This window comes from Delphinus delphis, chromosome 15 (genome assembly GCF_949987515.2).
Source record: "Delphinus delphis chromosome 15, mDelDel1.2, whole genome shotgun sequence".
Lineage (NCBI taxonomy): Eukaryota > Metazoa > Chordata > Mammalia > Artiodactyla > Delphinidae > Delphinus > Delphinus delphis.
Window position 1 is genome coordinate 17,816,111 of NC_082697.1, and position 16,550 is coordinate 17,832,660.

A 16,550-nucleotide genomic window follows, 5' to 3' on the forward strand; every position below is an offset into this window, starting at 1 on the left:
ACACGGGTTCGATCCCTGGTCTGGGAAGATCCCACATGCTGGGGAGCAACTATAACTACTGAGCCTGTGCTCTAGAGCCTGCGAGCCACAACTACTGAAGCCTGCGCCCCTAGAGCCCGTGCTCCACAGCAAGAGAAGTCACCGCAATGAGAAGCCCGCGCACTGCAACGAAGAGCAGCCCCCGCTCACCGCAACTAGAGAAAGCCTGGACGCAGCAACGAAGACCCAACACAGCCAAAAATAAATAAATAAATTTATTTTTTTAAAAAAAAGTATGTACTGTGTTCCAGGAACTGTTCTAACTGCTTGACATACATTGACACTTTTTCTCTCTCTTTCTCTCTCCCTTTCTCCTCTCTCTATCTCTCCCCTAGGCTCTGTTCCAAGTGCTCTACAAATCTGAATTCATATCCTCAGTGCCACCCTATGATCAGCTAATGTTATTCAATTTTGCAGATAAGGAAAATGAGACACAGAGAGGTTGTTTCTTAAGGTCTCACAGCTACTAAGTGACAGAGCTGGATTCAAATGCAGGCAGTCTGACTCCAGGGTCCCTGCTCTTAACTGCTACACCTTTGCTGCTTCTCAGCACCAGTGCAGCTCCTGTTGAGGCCTAGAAAATGCCTCCGACGACCCCATCCCTAGAGCCAGCTGGGTTCACAGGAGGGGCGCAGTTCTCTGCTGCCCGAGTGCCGCTCTCCTCAGACGGAAACTGGTCCCAGCTTCCAGTCTCTGCTCCTCTCCTTCCTGCCCAGGGCCCTGGGCTCAGCAGCAGGGCTGGAGTCTTGGCAGCAGGATGCTGGCTCTGTCTCTCTGCAGGCCACCTCCTCCAGCTTTATTAGCCGTCTTTTAAAATAGACTTTTCTGTTTCAAACACTACCACTTGCTGCTCAGCTTCCAACGCATCCAGCGTGCTTCCGTGTCATCGTAATACGCTGCTCAGAATATCACAGACAGGCTGACTTTTTGTGAAATAGCAGCCTCTTGAGAGAGAGTTTTCTTCCTCTCTTTTAATTATGCCATTTTCCAGCTGGCCTTTTTCTTTTTGAGAGGTGAGCCTCAGATTTCTGATTGTTCAGCCAGTAATTTCAATGTTTTGATCCCATTTATCGGATGGAGGCAGGAAGAGGCTTTAGATGATCAGGCAGTTCCACCCTCTTACTTTACAAAGGAAACAACCATCTCTCAGAGAGGGTGCTTCTCTCCTCTGAGATCACACAGCCCATTAGTGGCCTAACGGGGTTGAAACTTGAACCAGTTAACAGTGCCGGAGTTTAATAATAGAAGTAGTCATAATTCATATTCATCACAGCATTAAAGTGTACAAAGCATGAACTTTAGTTCTCAGGTCTCTGGATCCTCTGTCCTCTAGTGGCTCATGAGCTTGGTCATCTCATCTAAGGAGAGAGGAGCCTCTTTTCCCAAAGCCGGCTGTCCACTCTACCCACATCTGGAATTCCAAGTGCTCGCATCCAGTAAGAACCAGGATGAGTCTTGGTGACACCTGAGATTCATCAAAAGACAACAAGCACCTATTTGAGAGCCTGTCGTCAATTCTGGAGTCACCCCAGGGTTAACTCTGCAGCCCAGACTCCTCCATGTCACCAGATACTTCCTCTCCCTCCTCCTACTGATAACGTTTTCCTTTTAGAAAAATAGAAGACTGGCAGGAGAGGACGGGACTCCCCCACCAAACAGCAAAATGTCTCTCCAGTAGAGACTCAGCAGTGGTCAGTGTCAACCCTGGAAGACTTGGAAACGATATCATTCCACCCTCCCACTTTAAGGATTGGGAAGCTGAGGCCCAGAGAAGGGAAGTGACTTGCCCAAGGTCACACTGCTTTGAGATGATAAAAACAGGTGCCTGGACCAGCTGTCTCTTGTCTCCTATATTCTAGATACCAACATCAGCCACTGGCTAAATGCTGCCTTAAGTGTAGCTTGCCTTATTGTCTTGTTAAATAGAAATTATTCCATGGGGAATAGCAATAAAATTGTAAGGCAGTAGCAACTCATACCTCCAATGTCCACCCCCATGGTCCTAAATCTTGGCTGCACATAAGAATCTGCTGTGGATTCAGATACCCAAGCCCCACCATAGAGAGAATGGATAAAAGTCCTAGGGAGCGGGGCCCTGACCTCTGTGTTTTTCCAAAGCTGTACAGGTGATTTTAATGGGGAGCCAGGGATGGGCAAGACTCGTCCACCTGATGGCCAAGAATCCCATCAGCAGGTTTGAATCACTGTGATTGAAACAGAATGGAACTAATTATGTTTTTGAGCTTTAAATGCTTAATTTGAATAAAATTAAAACATGAAGCTGACAGAACGTGACAGATTGCTGACCAGAGAGCTTTCTGAGTCACACCCAAACTGGAGGGCAAGCTTGAAACATCTCCACTCATCCCTGTTTGCAAAAAAGAACACATCAGACCACATACCCATGAAGCAGTGATATGTGTCGCTATTGAAAACTGTGAGTGCTCAGAAAAGACCCTTTTCTTTTCATATTGCACATTAAGGAAAATAAGTTGTCAATAATGAAAGTCATAGATAAAAATTCATCTTAGCCCTCCCATGTGGTCTTTCCTTTTGTTACCACTAGTCCCTCCTAAAATCTGATCTGTCCTCATATCAAGTATGAAGGCTAAGCCCCAAGTCAGAGTCCTTGTGAAGGACAACTTTCCTACAGAAAGTAGAAGGGCACAAAGAAAGGCATAAAATAAAACAGGCAACCTTATAATAAACAGAGTTTTTATTCTGTCCTCAGAATAAACATACCCTGAACCTCAGCCCCCTCATTCAGACGTTTACTCTGGGTGCTTGGCTGGGTGGAGAGAAGGAGGCAAGGAACCAGAGAGCATCCTTGAAAGGGACAGTTCAACAGAAAATGCAGTGCTGATGAGAGAAGAGACAGGGTAGAGACGTCTCATCCTAAAACTGAAGGAGGATAAAAATAATAATAATAAAAAAAATAATCAAGGGGTTTTTCATGTGTTTTAAGAAATACAAGATAGAAAATGTTCAGATTTCCCCCGAAATGAAAAGGGACACCTGTTCTGCTATGGTGAGAAATAACCAGAGGTTGAAGGTTGGATGCTTTTCAGGCTCTGTTTTATGCTTGTTATCTTTCACATTCATCACCTGCTCCTGATTCCACCAACACACAACCACATTCATTAGTAGCTATAATTATCCTCATTTTGAGAATGAGGGAAATGATGTTCAGAGGGGTCAAGACCCTCCCAAGATCCCGTGAGCTGGGAGTCGATGCAGCCAAATTTCAATCCAGTCCACTCCTAACTCCAGGTGGGGAGAGATGTCTTTGGCTGTGGGGACAGAGCTCTGCTGGAAACAGTGAAAAGCTGAGAGGGGCGTGGCGGGGGGCCGGGGGGAGCTTCCTTTATTCATTTTAGTGGAAGTCATGGACATCTGGCCATTGGACCAAGACATTACACTGGAACTTGCTCTAGCTGGGAATAGCAGAAACATTGGTCTGTAGCATTTCTGGCTGATAAAACAGAGCTGTAAATAAAGACAGCACTGTCACCCTCCTCTCATTTCCTTTCTGCCATTATTCACCCTTCTCCATGGCTATTGTTTCAACCCCTCAGATGGTCTTTTTTGCCCTCCTGTGAATTCCTCACCACCTTTCCTGCCATGAGGAGTCAGGAGCTATTCCCTTCCTCTCTCTAGTCTGTCTGCCATGTGTGGGGCAGGACCAAAGTCACTGTCCAAGAAAAGGACAAGAGGCTGAACCCAACACAAAGGATGTGTCATTTAGAGAGAGCTCAAGAGAAAAAGGGCAAAACCAGGAAAACCAATGTTTATGTGCCAATGTTTATGGGCTAAAGGCTTTAAATACATTGTGCCACTTGATTTTCATGATAAACCTGTGAAGTAATGCTATCCCCAGTCATGGAGAGCCCCTGAGATGAGAGCTGCCTGCCAAGATGCCCCTTGCCAGGGCTCAGAACTCACTCTCTGGTTATGGTTTCAACTGTCTTAAAGATTCAGTTGTCGACAGCACCTGATACCTGCACCTCCTGCATGCTGGCTGCCTTCAGAGAATGTAGTGGTTGCAAGATAAGGTTTTGACCCAGATTCAAACCCTGGCTCCACCTCTCACCTCTTCTGAGATCCAGAACACGTGACTGAACCTCTTCTTGCCTCTGTTTCCTCATCAGTAAAATGGGTGAAACCAAGCAGGATCCTGTGGGGCTCCCAGGTACAAATCCTTTCTGTGACCCCCGTTTCTTTTTCTTTCCTTATGACTTTTTTTTTAACATCTTTATTGGAGTATAATTGCTTTACAATGGTGTGTTAGTTTCTGCTTTATAACAGTGAATCAGCTGTGTGTGTGTGTGTGTGTGTGTGTGTGTGTGTGTGTGTGTGTCCCCATATCCCCTCCCTCTTGCGTCTCCCTCCCACCCTCCCTATCCCACCCCTCTAGGTGGTCACACAGCACCCAGCTAGCAATCATGGAGGTCAGCCAACACTCCACCTGGAAATTTTTCGGTTTTGTTTTGAACCCTGGAGTCAAGCAGTCCTTCCCAGAGCAGTGAGACAAAGCATTCCAGGCATTTGACAGAGACATCTTTGCAAACAGAGTCCATTTGCATAGAAGTTGCTGCATTTGCATGATCACTACAGGAGCAAATGGGAACAGAATGAGCTAAAACCAATAAAAATAAGTTGGCAAAGACTTTGAAGAGACTAAACTGTAAGGATTATCATCACACAGGCTGACGGATCTCTGCAATTGGTCTATCCATGGTCCTGCTATAAGGAAGGAGATTGTCAATATCCCCTCCAGATGAGCAAGACGGGCAGAGGACATTTCTCTGCCTGGGGGCCCTTGTCCTGGACCTGGCTGGGAGCAGAGATGCTGTGCTCTGGGTTAGCTCTCTAGACAGCCAAACCAAAAGAGGAGTAGGTCCAGAAGAGGGCTGGGTCCAAATCAGATCAGCAGTACTAAGTGGCCTAGGCCTGAAACTGAACAAGATAGAGTCCAGGGGTGCAGATGGAGAGCAGGTTCCAGACCCCAGATATGTCTCAGACTGGGGCAATTTCTGAGTCAAAGAATGGGCCTCCTGGTTAATGTCTTCTAGTTCCTGCAAGTATGGGCAAGGACATGCTAGGAGAAGGTAAAGGGGCAAGGGGTAAACAGTGACTAGGCTGACATGCTACAGCAGGGCCCGATGCATAAATTCGTTCATTCATTCAGCAAACATTTATTGATCATCTACCCCTGTGCCAGCTATTATTTCAGGCAATGGGTATACAGCCCTGAGAAAACAAATCCCTCATGTTGCTCACATTCTAGTGATGGAAGATAGATACAAGCAAATAAACTAATAAATATATAATTTCAGGTAAAGACAAGTACTATGCAAAATAGACAGATAAATAAAGTATGTTATGGGGAAAGGGTGATGAGGAAGGGCAGTAAATATACAGAATCCCACCTCTCCCTTCTCCTCCCTGCCTCCATCTCACCTTCAGGGAAAGGTGGTATCTCAATGCATGGGCTGCACTCTAAGGCACTGACCAGGTCACACGTTCTAGCACAGGAGTCACCTCACTCTAAGATGCGTGTTGTCTTTTCTCTCCTTTCTCTCTTCTACCTGAGTAGCCAGGGCAGCAAAAGCAAACCAGAGCCCATTCTGGTAGAGCAGGTGCTCTGCTGGGCAGAACTTGCTCCATCAGAACCTGTCTGACCATCTCCTGGTCTCTTCTGCTTACTTCCTACAGGCAACCCTGGTGCAGAGACCAAAGGCTCAGATTTGGATGGAACAAGGTGAGGACTAAGGAGCGACTGGCAGCCGTGACAGCCTATTTCAATCCGACTTAACTAGTTTAAGGCAAACGGGTGTTCCACATGGTCCAGCCCAGCTCATCTGCCATTCCCTGTTCTGGGTTTGGGGGCCCAAGCCTAGTCAACGATAACAGGGCAATTTCCCACCACTCACCAGGCACATCTGTCAGCTATTGCTGTCTAACCAACAACCACAGATCTCAGTCACGTACAACAATAAGCATTTATTTTGCTCATGCATCTCTGCGTTGGCTGGGGGTTCGCTTGATCTTGACCTGGCTGGGCTGGGCTAGGAATCGCATAAATAGGCAGCCGTAGGCTGAAGGTCAGATTCAGGTCTGTTCCACATGGTCTCCAGTGTCTCTCATCCTCCTCAGACCAGCTGGTGAGCCAGGGTCTTTCCATGATGATGGCAGAGGCATGAGAGAGCAAGCAAAAACACCCAAGGGTCCTCATGTAACTGCAGAACTAGCCCAAGCTGGCCCTATCCTGTTTCTAACAAGATACTGACTTGTTCTTCAGAGACAACAGAACAAAACCACAAGTCATGACATCAAATAATACCCAGAATCAAGATCCCTCCCCTCTATGGAACCAAACAACCAGGACATGATCGGAACCTGAATACCAGAACTCATTCAGAAGCGCTGTCCAGGAAGGTCCGGTGCTGAAGCTCCTTTACTACATCTTACCATATACGGCTGAGTTCCAAAGCCCTCCGAGACAAACCTGCCCCACCAGCACTTCCACACACTAACCCTCCTCCCCTAACTCATAAGAAGTTGACCGAATCACAGGCTGGGTAGACAGGTTTGAGCTGTGCCTCCTGTCTCCTTGCCAGTTGACCTCACAATAAAGCTTTTTCTTTTCTCAAAAGTCGGTACCATAGTATTGGCTTCTATGCATGTTGGGCAGTGAGCCCTTTTTCAGTAACACTGACAACACAATATGAAGTGGTCCAATGCTGCCCACACTGCCTTGAGCTGAAACAAGTCACGTAGCTGAGCCTCAACCCGAAGGGCAGGGACCTGCATCTGCTTTTAGGGAGCAACTGCAAAACTACCTGGCAAAGAACATGGTTACAGGAAGGGGAAAAGAATCAGGGCCAGAAACTCGTCATACACACACTTTGCATGGGAACGTTCTTCTAAGGGTAGAGGCATGGTCTAGGGAGAAAGGGACCTGACCTGGGGAACCATCTCAAAGTTGAGGTCACCTTTGACTGGAATTTGCCAGTAAGGAAGCAGTTGACTCCTTATTAATGATAAAAAAGGAAAAAAAGCCAACATTCACTAGGTACTTACTCTCTGCTAGGTATCATTCTAGATGCTTTACATGAATAAATCCAGTTTAATCCTCATAAAAACCTTCTGAGGTGGGTTCAATGATTATCTTCATTTTGCAGATGAATCAGCTGAGGCACAAAGAGGAGATGAAATTGTTCAAGGTCACAGAACTAGTCAGCGCCAGAGCCAGATCTGGACCCAGGCGATCAGGCTCTGGCACACACGCTCCCAAGCTCAGGTAATACTGTCTTCGCCGCAGAGAGCATGGGTTGAACACCCACGCCCCTAGTCTGTCCTGTGCCCATCCACAGTCTCAGTGGCTGCTCAAGAATGGAAGAAGCTTTAGCTGTGGGGACGGGAGGTGGAAGCTTAGGGGTGGGGCACAGCTTGATTAGAGAAGCTGTTGCTTGTTGGAGGGTGGGGTGGAGACAGGAGCTCAGACCAAGGCAGCTAAGCCTGGACCAAGGTAGCAAGGGGAAGGAGTAGAAAAGGAATTCAGGCTTCTCGGGGACTCAGGAAGGGATGATGAGGGCAAGAGAAAGGCCGGGTGGGGGTCCAGTGCCTAGAAAGAGACTGAAGGGAGACTTGATTTTGAGACTTTACACAAAACTCATCTCTGCATGTCTTGTCTCCCTAAATTGGTCAGACCTGGGGCTCCTTGTCAAAGCCACACTAAGAGTGAGGGCAGACGGGCAGGATCGGAGCTGGGGGAGAGCAGATGCTCTAGGGTCGTATCTCAGGCAGCCCAGGATTTCAGTGGTGATAAAGAGACGGGGGAGGGCTTCCCTGGTGGCGCAGTGGTTGAGGGTCCGCCTGCCGATGCAGGGGACACAGGTTCGTGCCCCCGTCCGGGAGGATCCCACATGCCGTGGAGCGGCTGGGCCCGTGAGCCATGGCCACTGAGCCTGCGCGTCCGGAGCCTGTGCTCCGCAACGGGAGAGGCCACAACAGTGAGAGGCCCGCGTACCGAAAAAAAAAAAAAGAAACGGGGTACAAGGATTCCCCAAGACGGCACTGGCACATTGCCAGTTTCTATTCAACTTGTCACTCAGTTCAGTCACTCCTCTTATTTTCTGTTATGATAAACAACAATAACAGCTTACTCAGGGAGCATTTTCTAAAAGACAAGCATTTTCAGACACAGAGATTACATTTGACACTCACAACCATCTCACATGGGAAACAGCACATTTTAAAAATAAGGATACCGGGGCTCAGAGAGGTCAAGTGTCATGTCCAGGATCACAGCTAATTAGAGGAAGTGGAGTCAGCACCATCACCTCTTAGCCCTGCACCATCCTCACGTCTTTCCTTGTAAGGAGGGCGAGCATGGAATGAAGTCAAGTTTGATCTCTTGAGAGAAGGGTGGTACTTTGTATCAACCATTCACACTTCAGTATGATGTATTTCCAGTCTGGTCCGGAGAGTAAAACAACAATAGGACACACTCACTGAAAAGTTGCAACAAAGGCTCCACCAAGGGGTGGAAGGGAAGGAGTGCAGTGAATATCAAAAAACAATGTCACCCAGTCTCAATTTCTCCCTCCTGGGGGGCTCCACTGTTGGAACCAAGCTTACAGAAGTTCAGGACAAGGCAGAAGGTGTCTGATGAAGACAGTCAAGTAATAATAATTATTGAGATCCTCCGAGTTCAGGGTCCTGTGCTGAGCACCTGGGAGGCTGTAGTAAAGAAGGCAAGCGTGCTTACATTCCAGGATGGGGAGACGCAATAAGTAAGTACATGAATAAGAATGTGATAGGACTTCCCTGGCGGTCCAGTGCTTAAGACTCCATGCTTCCAATGCAGGGGGCGCGGGTTCAATCCCTGGTCAGGGAACTAAGATCCCACAAGCCCTGCAAAGAACGTGAAGGAGGACAGGGGCTGTCAAGATGGCACGTCATGATGAGATGAAGAGTTTTGAGAGTGGCAGGGTGGGATTACTACTTTAGATTTGGGAGTCAGGGAAGGCCTCTCCAAGAAGGTGACACTGGGGTAAAACTTGAACAAAGAAAAGGTACCAGGCTGGCCAAGATCTTCTTGATTGGAAGAACAAGATCAGGACCCAATCAATGCAAAAACGTTTAAATGACAGCAGCAATAATCATAGTGGAATGGTAGTCAGCGTTGCCAACCCTTATGCAGCACTCATTATGTGATAGGCACTGCTCTAAGTAATTTCCATATGTTACATCATGTCATCCTCAGCACAATGCTGTGAGGTAGGTATTAGCACAATCCTCATTTGACAGTGAGAAAAAAATGAGGCAAAGAGAGGTTAAGTGACTTAACCAAGAAGAGAAAAGAACCAGAAGAAGAGAAAGTTGCTGGGTGGCCAGTGGTCAGGTCCCTACGGTCCCAGCGCTGAGTGTGAAGAGGCAAGACGGTCAAAGAACCCAGGGGTATTTGGGGGCCTTTTCCAGACTACCCGCGGTACCCCGACTTCTAACACCAAGCTCAATGCCAAGAGGCTAACGGAGCTGCAGCACTCAAGTGATCATGTCATCAGATGAGCGGGTGCAGCACCCAGCCCCCTCCCCTCCCAGAGTCCCCCACTCGGGAAGCGTTTGCAGCAGAGGGCTGAGTGGGAGGCCAACTGCACACCGCCCACTGCTCCTCTCGTTTCCACTATAAATAACACAGTTAAGAAAAAGAAACCCACACGCAGGAGCACTTTTATCGTTACACCAACTTTCTGGTCTGCTCACTCCATACAAGTGATGTGACATCTGAATTCAAAGTCAGGTGTGGTGAACCGAAGTGTGTCAGGAAACCAAATAGTTGGTGTCAAGAGATCCAGGTGGAAAGGAAGGGGTGTTGGCTCTCTTAAAGACGTCATGCTCCTCTTTCTGCAAGACCTGACCTCGGCTAAAGCTGTCATTAGCCAAGTCAGAGCCCCCCTCCCCTGCTCCCCTGACCCCTCTGTCTCCCTTTGTTGTTGTTCTGATAATTAATAGAGAACATGTCACATTACAGCATTGTAGGAGTTGGATAGATATTGGGGGAGGAAAAGGAAGAGAGGGGAGGGGAGGACACATCTGAGATGAAGGGGAAGAAAAAGGATGTAACCAAGCTTGCTCCCAAAGAACTCATAGTGATGGTGCAAACGGGCACATAAACATGTGATGACAACTCAGTGTGACACATGGTTTAGAATAGATCTGACCAAGATGTGGTGGCAGCCCTGAGCCAGCAACAACCTCTGCCAAAATGTCCTTTCATCTGAGCCTTGGAAGGTGAGTAGGAGTTTTCCAGGTAGAAACAGGCAGGAAAGGGCACTGCAGGCAGAGGAAAGAAATATGCACAAGCAAGACACAGAAAAGAGCCCATCGTCCACAGGGAGATAAGACTGGGATGCCCACCAAGGCTGTAGATATAACCATGCTGTATTCTTCCTCCAAAGTTGACATCTTAGAGCAACTGGTGGTATCCCACACCCATCCAGACACTAGGACTAGCCATTTCTGCCTTAGGACAGTTTTTAGCTTTGTTGCTGACTCTGGTCCCCAATGCCACCACTGGCACTGAGGGTCATCCATCCATGGCCTCTTTGGTAGGTCTTTCTTATGACAACAGCCTGGTCTCCCTGGTTCCTGATTCTCCTCACCCCCAACTTGTCCACTCTCAATGACCCCCTGTTTCCGAGCCAATTTGGGAGAAGTTTTGGAGTCTACCTAGATAATGGTGATAATCTATCCAAGGAGGAGGATGTCACTTGCTTCAGCTAGAGCTCAGATTGCCCAGCAGAAGACGAGTTAGAAAGGAAGCTGACTTCGCAAGACCAGAGAACCAGGGAGCAGGACCACAGAGAGGCTGATAGAGGCAGGGTTCATTCACCCAACAATACGGTAGACTTCTGAGTCTGAGCCGCACCTCTCTGGATGCGGGGCATAAGACAGCACAAAAAGAAGACACAGTGCCCACTGTCCCTGCCCTCCTGGAGCCTGGAGGAGACAGCCATTAATCCAATAACTACACAAATAAAGGCAAAATTACAAATCATGATAAACAGTGTGAAGAATATTTAAAAGGAGCGCTGTGCGCTTACAATGGTGGTGAAGGCAGTCAAGGAAGACTTCCAAGGATAGAACATATGAGCCAAGATTTGAAGGGTAGGTTAACTCGGTAAAAGATGGAGAGAAGGAGTAGTTCTACTTACAAGCTAAGAAAGTTAGCCTAGGAGTAATATTATCTGGACTTGAATCATATCCCCACCGATGGTTAACTGGGGGCAAATTATTTCACCCTTGCATGTCTTCGTTGCCTTGACTGCAAAAGAGATAGCAATTACCTTAGACTTGTTATAAAGATTCAATAAGACAAAGCATTTACAGTAGATCGTACAGTACAGAGTAAGGACTTCATAAACAGTGGGAGTACCAGTAATAGTTACTGTGGTTGTAGTGATGATGATTAAAATGATGCTGTTAGGATGATGGTAGTGGTGATGGTGATTATGGTGATAATCATGATATTGTTGATGGTCATTATGAGAATGATGACGGTGATAATGATGTTAATGGCGTTGACAAGGATGATGATGACTTCTGCACTCACAGCAACAGGAACAACATAGGTAAATACCCTCAGGCTGAAGGAGGCATGGGGATAGGAGGTGCTAAAGAGAGGAGACAGGCATGTCTCTTAAGGCAGACAGAGCCAGACTCTGCAAATGCCCACTTAGAGACTCTAGACCCCAAGCTTCCTCAAAATGTAACCAAAGTGCTCTAAAAGCGCTATTACAGCAATGACTCAGACTCAGTTAAAATTTCTTGACCTCCCTGCCTTGAAAGGTCCTGCCTTGGGAATTCCCTGGCGATCCAGTGCTTAGTACCCCATGCTTCCATTGCAGGGGGCCCGGGTTCGATCCCTGGTCAGGGAACTAAGATCCAGCATGCCGCGTGGCGTGGCCAAAAAAAAAAAAAAAAAAAAAAAAAGTCCTGCCATTATACCAACAGTACCAGCAGGGAAGCCAGTGTTAAGTGAGTACCTACTATGTGCTGGGCAATTACTCATGTGTTACTCTGTTTGAGCCTCGTGACATTTACTAGGTGGCTGGCACCATGCTGAGCACAGATAATATGTTGAGAAGCAGGATACAGATAATTACGCTCATTTTACATAGAAGAAAATAAACAAGGCATAGAAAGTTTAATTAATTATCCAGGTTACACAGCTAATAAATAATAAAGACAGGGTTTCAACCCAGGCTCAAATGTCTCCTAGTTTAAGCCCTTTCTTCTCTGTACCACAATGACTTTTGGTGCTTAGTCAGAGGATGTGTAGACTTATAGACTCAGAGCTGCAGGACCCAGGTCCCAGTCAGCAAAGGAGCTCTCTCCTGCTTCATCCTTAGTGGGGGTGGCTCCCCTGATGCCAGCAGAGTTCACAGAAAGTCCTCATAAAGGCCCACGATCCACAATTTGTAAGTCACTATTCATAAGAGATGACAAGAGGGGAAAAGGGTGTATGTGTTCATTGAGCCCCTACAAGATGGTAGGTGCTTTGTAGACATTATTTCATGGAGGCCAATCCCATTCCTTACTCAGACATTACAGCCTCCTACCTATAAGATAAAGGAACTAAGACTCAGAGTGGTTGCAAAACTTGTCCAAGGTCACACAATGGAGGGTGTCCTATTTAAATCCAGGACTGACCGACTCCAAAGCCCAGTCTCTTCAGCCACTTTCTTTTTTGTTTTTTTCCCCCTTTCAATTCATTTAATTCCAATAATCTGTCAAAAAAAAAAGAGCCAATAAACAAATACTGAATTACATTTTGTTGGGCTTTTCAAACCCTCAAACTCCTGACTTATAAAAACAGCTTGTGTGTCTTCCACCCTGACCACCCTGCTACTTTTCCATATACCACAGGCCACCCATAGATACAAAGCCAGGGCAGCCGGGGGGAAGCAGAAGTGGTCTACTTGGAGCCAGAAGACAGGAGGGCGATGAGGCCCGAGGAAACACTTATGGACAAAATGTAGTTCACTGTGGGGTTGAAGTTCTTCAATATAAAGAAGGAAACAACAATGACCAAGACCAGAAATAGGGTGTTATTATTATAGAAGATGGAAAATGTTGTGGCTTCATAAACAGCAACTTCATTCTTCTTCCACAAGACTCTTTCATCTTTTTCCTTCCGAGACATCTTTCCATTACCAGCTTCAGAAAGTTTTCGAGTCACTTCTTTGGAAACAGCATCCTCCCTCTTCTGTGCTACTTTGTGCTTGAGAACAAATTTCACGTTTTTGTATACAAAGGCTACCAAATAAGTGCTTACTAGGGTCATCACGCTATACAGAACAGCAGACTGAGTAAGATCCACGTGCCATATTCGCCAATGTAGCCAGACGGGGATGGCAGACACGATGAAGGCGCTCCCGAAGAAGTGCACCGAGGACTTGGCCAAGAGGTCGTGGCTGAAATCCTGCAGGAGCAGGTCCTCCTCGGACTGCTGCTTGGAGCCGCCTTTGGGAGCCACGGTGGAACCGCAGCCACGAGACGGGAGAGCCGAGTCAGGCGCCGACCGGGCAGAGGCCTCTGGCATCACCCCTGTGGCCACCGTATCTGCTAACAACCCCCCTTTAGCCACTTTCTCCCAATTGTTCTTTTGTGATGCAACACACACACACACACACACACACACACACACACACACACACACACACACACACACACACACACACACACACACACACACACAGCCGAACACAGCCACGGACACAAACAGATTGTACCCCAACTCTGAATGCATCAAAATGTGTATAAATTCATAACGCTTTTAAAAATGCCCCACCTCTGAGACCAGAGGAGGAAGAATGAAGGGGGTCTCTGCCTGCTTTCCTTACGCGTTTAGGCTGCGGCAGAGCTTCTAGATATTTCCAAGCACTTGGCCACCTCTTCTGTGCTCCGGGAAGGATAACAGACCATCCAGCTGAGGCTTCATGGTTGAGGCTTTAGACGCTGGAAAACAGGTTTTCCGTGGCTATTTATTCACCTATAGTGTCCTCAGCTGCTCCAGGAACTGAAGGTACCACAGATGCCCAGGCAGGGACTGAGCGGAGAGGCTGGATACACATTTGGGTCCGTTCATTACATATTCGTGTATGTGACTTTGCAGAGACAATGGTTAAAAGAGAGTTACAATTGCAGGCTCTTCCTTTCTAGCTATGCCCTGAGCAGTTCATTTAATCTGTTTATGCTTTGTTTTACCATCTGGGAAAGGGAATAACAGCATCATCACCAATCTTATCTTAGTCAGCTATTACTGTGATGATCCGGGCTCACAAACAACACCCGAATCTCAGTGGTTTGCCTCGACAAGCATTTATTTCTCACTCACAGCACTGTAGGTCATCTGGGGCAGCTCTGCTTCAGGCTGTAGATTGAGTTCAGGTCTTTTTAATTTTAGGATGAAAGGAAGCAGGTATCTGGGGCGTGATCTTTCCGTGATTCATCACAGGAGTGGAAGAGGGCTGGCCAAATCACTTGAGCACATTTCAAACTTTTGGTTGGGATCCACTCACATCCCAATAGCCAAAATCAGTGGTCACATGGCCAGGTATAAAGTCAGTCTGGGGAACGGAAAGAGTGGGGAGGTGTTCCAGTTACCAGCAGTGTATAAAACTTTATTTCAAAACTTAGCAGCCCACACCAGCCATTTTATTTCACTTGTGACTTTACTGGTCAGGAGTTTGGGGAGGGCTTAGCTGGACTCTCTCCAGGGGTTGTAGTCAGGTGGCAGCTGAGGCTGCAGTCATGTGAAGGCTCAGCCGGGCTGGACATCCAGGACGGCTCCCTCACATGGCTGGCACACAATGCTGGTAGTCATCTGGGCTGGACCAAAGTGCCCACACGTGGCCTCCCCAGCATGGACGTCTCAGGGTAGTTGGATTCCTCATGCAATGCCTGGCTTCCTCCAGCTACATGTTCCAAGAGACCAGGTGGAAGCTGCATGGCTTTCTCTGACTTATCCTCCAAAGTTATGCAGCATCAATTCCACTGCATTGTACTGGTTATAAATAAGTTACTAAGAACAGCCCAGATTCAAGGGCAGGGGACAGAGACCCCCACCTCTCAATGGGAAGAGCGTCAAAGAATTTGCAGGCACAGTTTTAAACCATCACAAGAGGCACCAGAGGAAGAAAAATGAATAAATAATATTATCCACATATCCCCCCCAATAGAAGTTGTGATAATACTTGTAAAGCGTTTAGCACAGTGTGTGGTACAGAGCAAGCACTAAATAGACAAATGGTAGTCACACAGGGGTTTCCCTGGTGGTGCAGTGGTTAAGATCTCACGCTCCCAATGCAGGGGGCCCAGGATCAATCCCTGGTCAGGGAAGTAGATCCCACTGCCGCAACTAAGAGTTCGCATGCCATAACTAAGGAGCCCGCCTGCCACAACTAAGGAGCACATGTGCCACAGCTAAGACCCGATGCAACCAAATAAATAAATAAAATATTTAAAAAAATAAATAAAGGAGAATAAAATAAGAATTCATTTAGAAAACAAACGGTAGCCACACAAATCAGAGAGTCACTGGGCCGAGATTTCAGAGGCTCCCCTACCTTGCTGTTAACTTGGTTGAGCTGACCGGACCACCCTGAGGAGGCCGAGAGGTCAAAGATGGTGATGGGGCTACCGTTTGCAGTTCCCCTGCAACATGCCAAGTACCGTGCTAGGCCGTTTCCATGCAGGATCTTTTTTTTTTTTTTTTAACATCTTTATTGGGGTATAATTGCTTTACAATGGTGTGTTAGTTTCTGCTTTATATCCACGCAGGATCTTATTTAATCTCCACAAGAAGCTTGTGAGGCTGTGCTGTTGCTGTTATCCGTGCAGCCTGAAAACTCTCACATCCTCCCATCATCTTAAAGAATGTTGCAAACGTGCCACCGTGGTGTGCTTGGGAGAGCAGCCAAGCATCCCTCCCTTTACCCCTCCCCTCCGCACCCCTCCCCAGTTTAATGGTCCACACGACCAGAAAGCCCGTGCAATTTGTTCATCCCTCTATCCCAGCACTAACCCTACTGGATGTCACTTTGGCCCCACTCTCATGTCACTGAGAGGTCCTTGGAGACAAGGACTGTGTCTGATCTATTTCTGGACCCTGTGCCCAGGGCAGGACTACCCCAGAGGAACATGGCCATCTCTCATTTTTCCTCCAGCTCCACTCACCATCCTTCCTCTACCTGTATGGACCACATCAACAGGCTCCCTTGTCCTCTGGTCAGGCTTGACCAGCATGGGGTCCTGGCAGGGGATCAGAGGAAGGAAGGAGAGTGCATTCAGGGTACTGATTCTCCCCCGCTGCCTCTCTGCAAACTTGCCTAGGTCTGGTTGTGTCTCTCAGCGAAGGGACCCAGCTTCTGATCACCGGCTGTCTCTCCATGACTCCTTCCACCCACCTCCAGTATCTGGTACTTCCTCCTGCCCCTTCC

General features: G+C 47.5%; 1 pseudogene; it reads right to left on the minus strand.

Annotated features, from left to right (window-relative positions):
* Positions 1-13,024: 13,024 nt before the first annotated feature.
* On the minus strand, positions 13,025-13,651 carry LOC132438671 (translocon-associated protein subunit gamma pseudogene; annotated as a pseudogene).
* Positions 13,652-16,550: the final 2,899 nt, after the last annotated feature.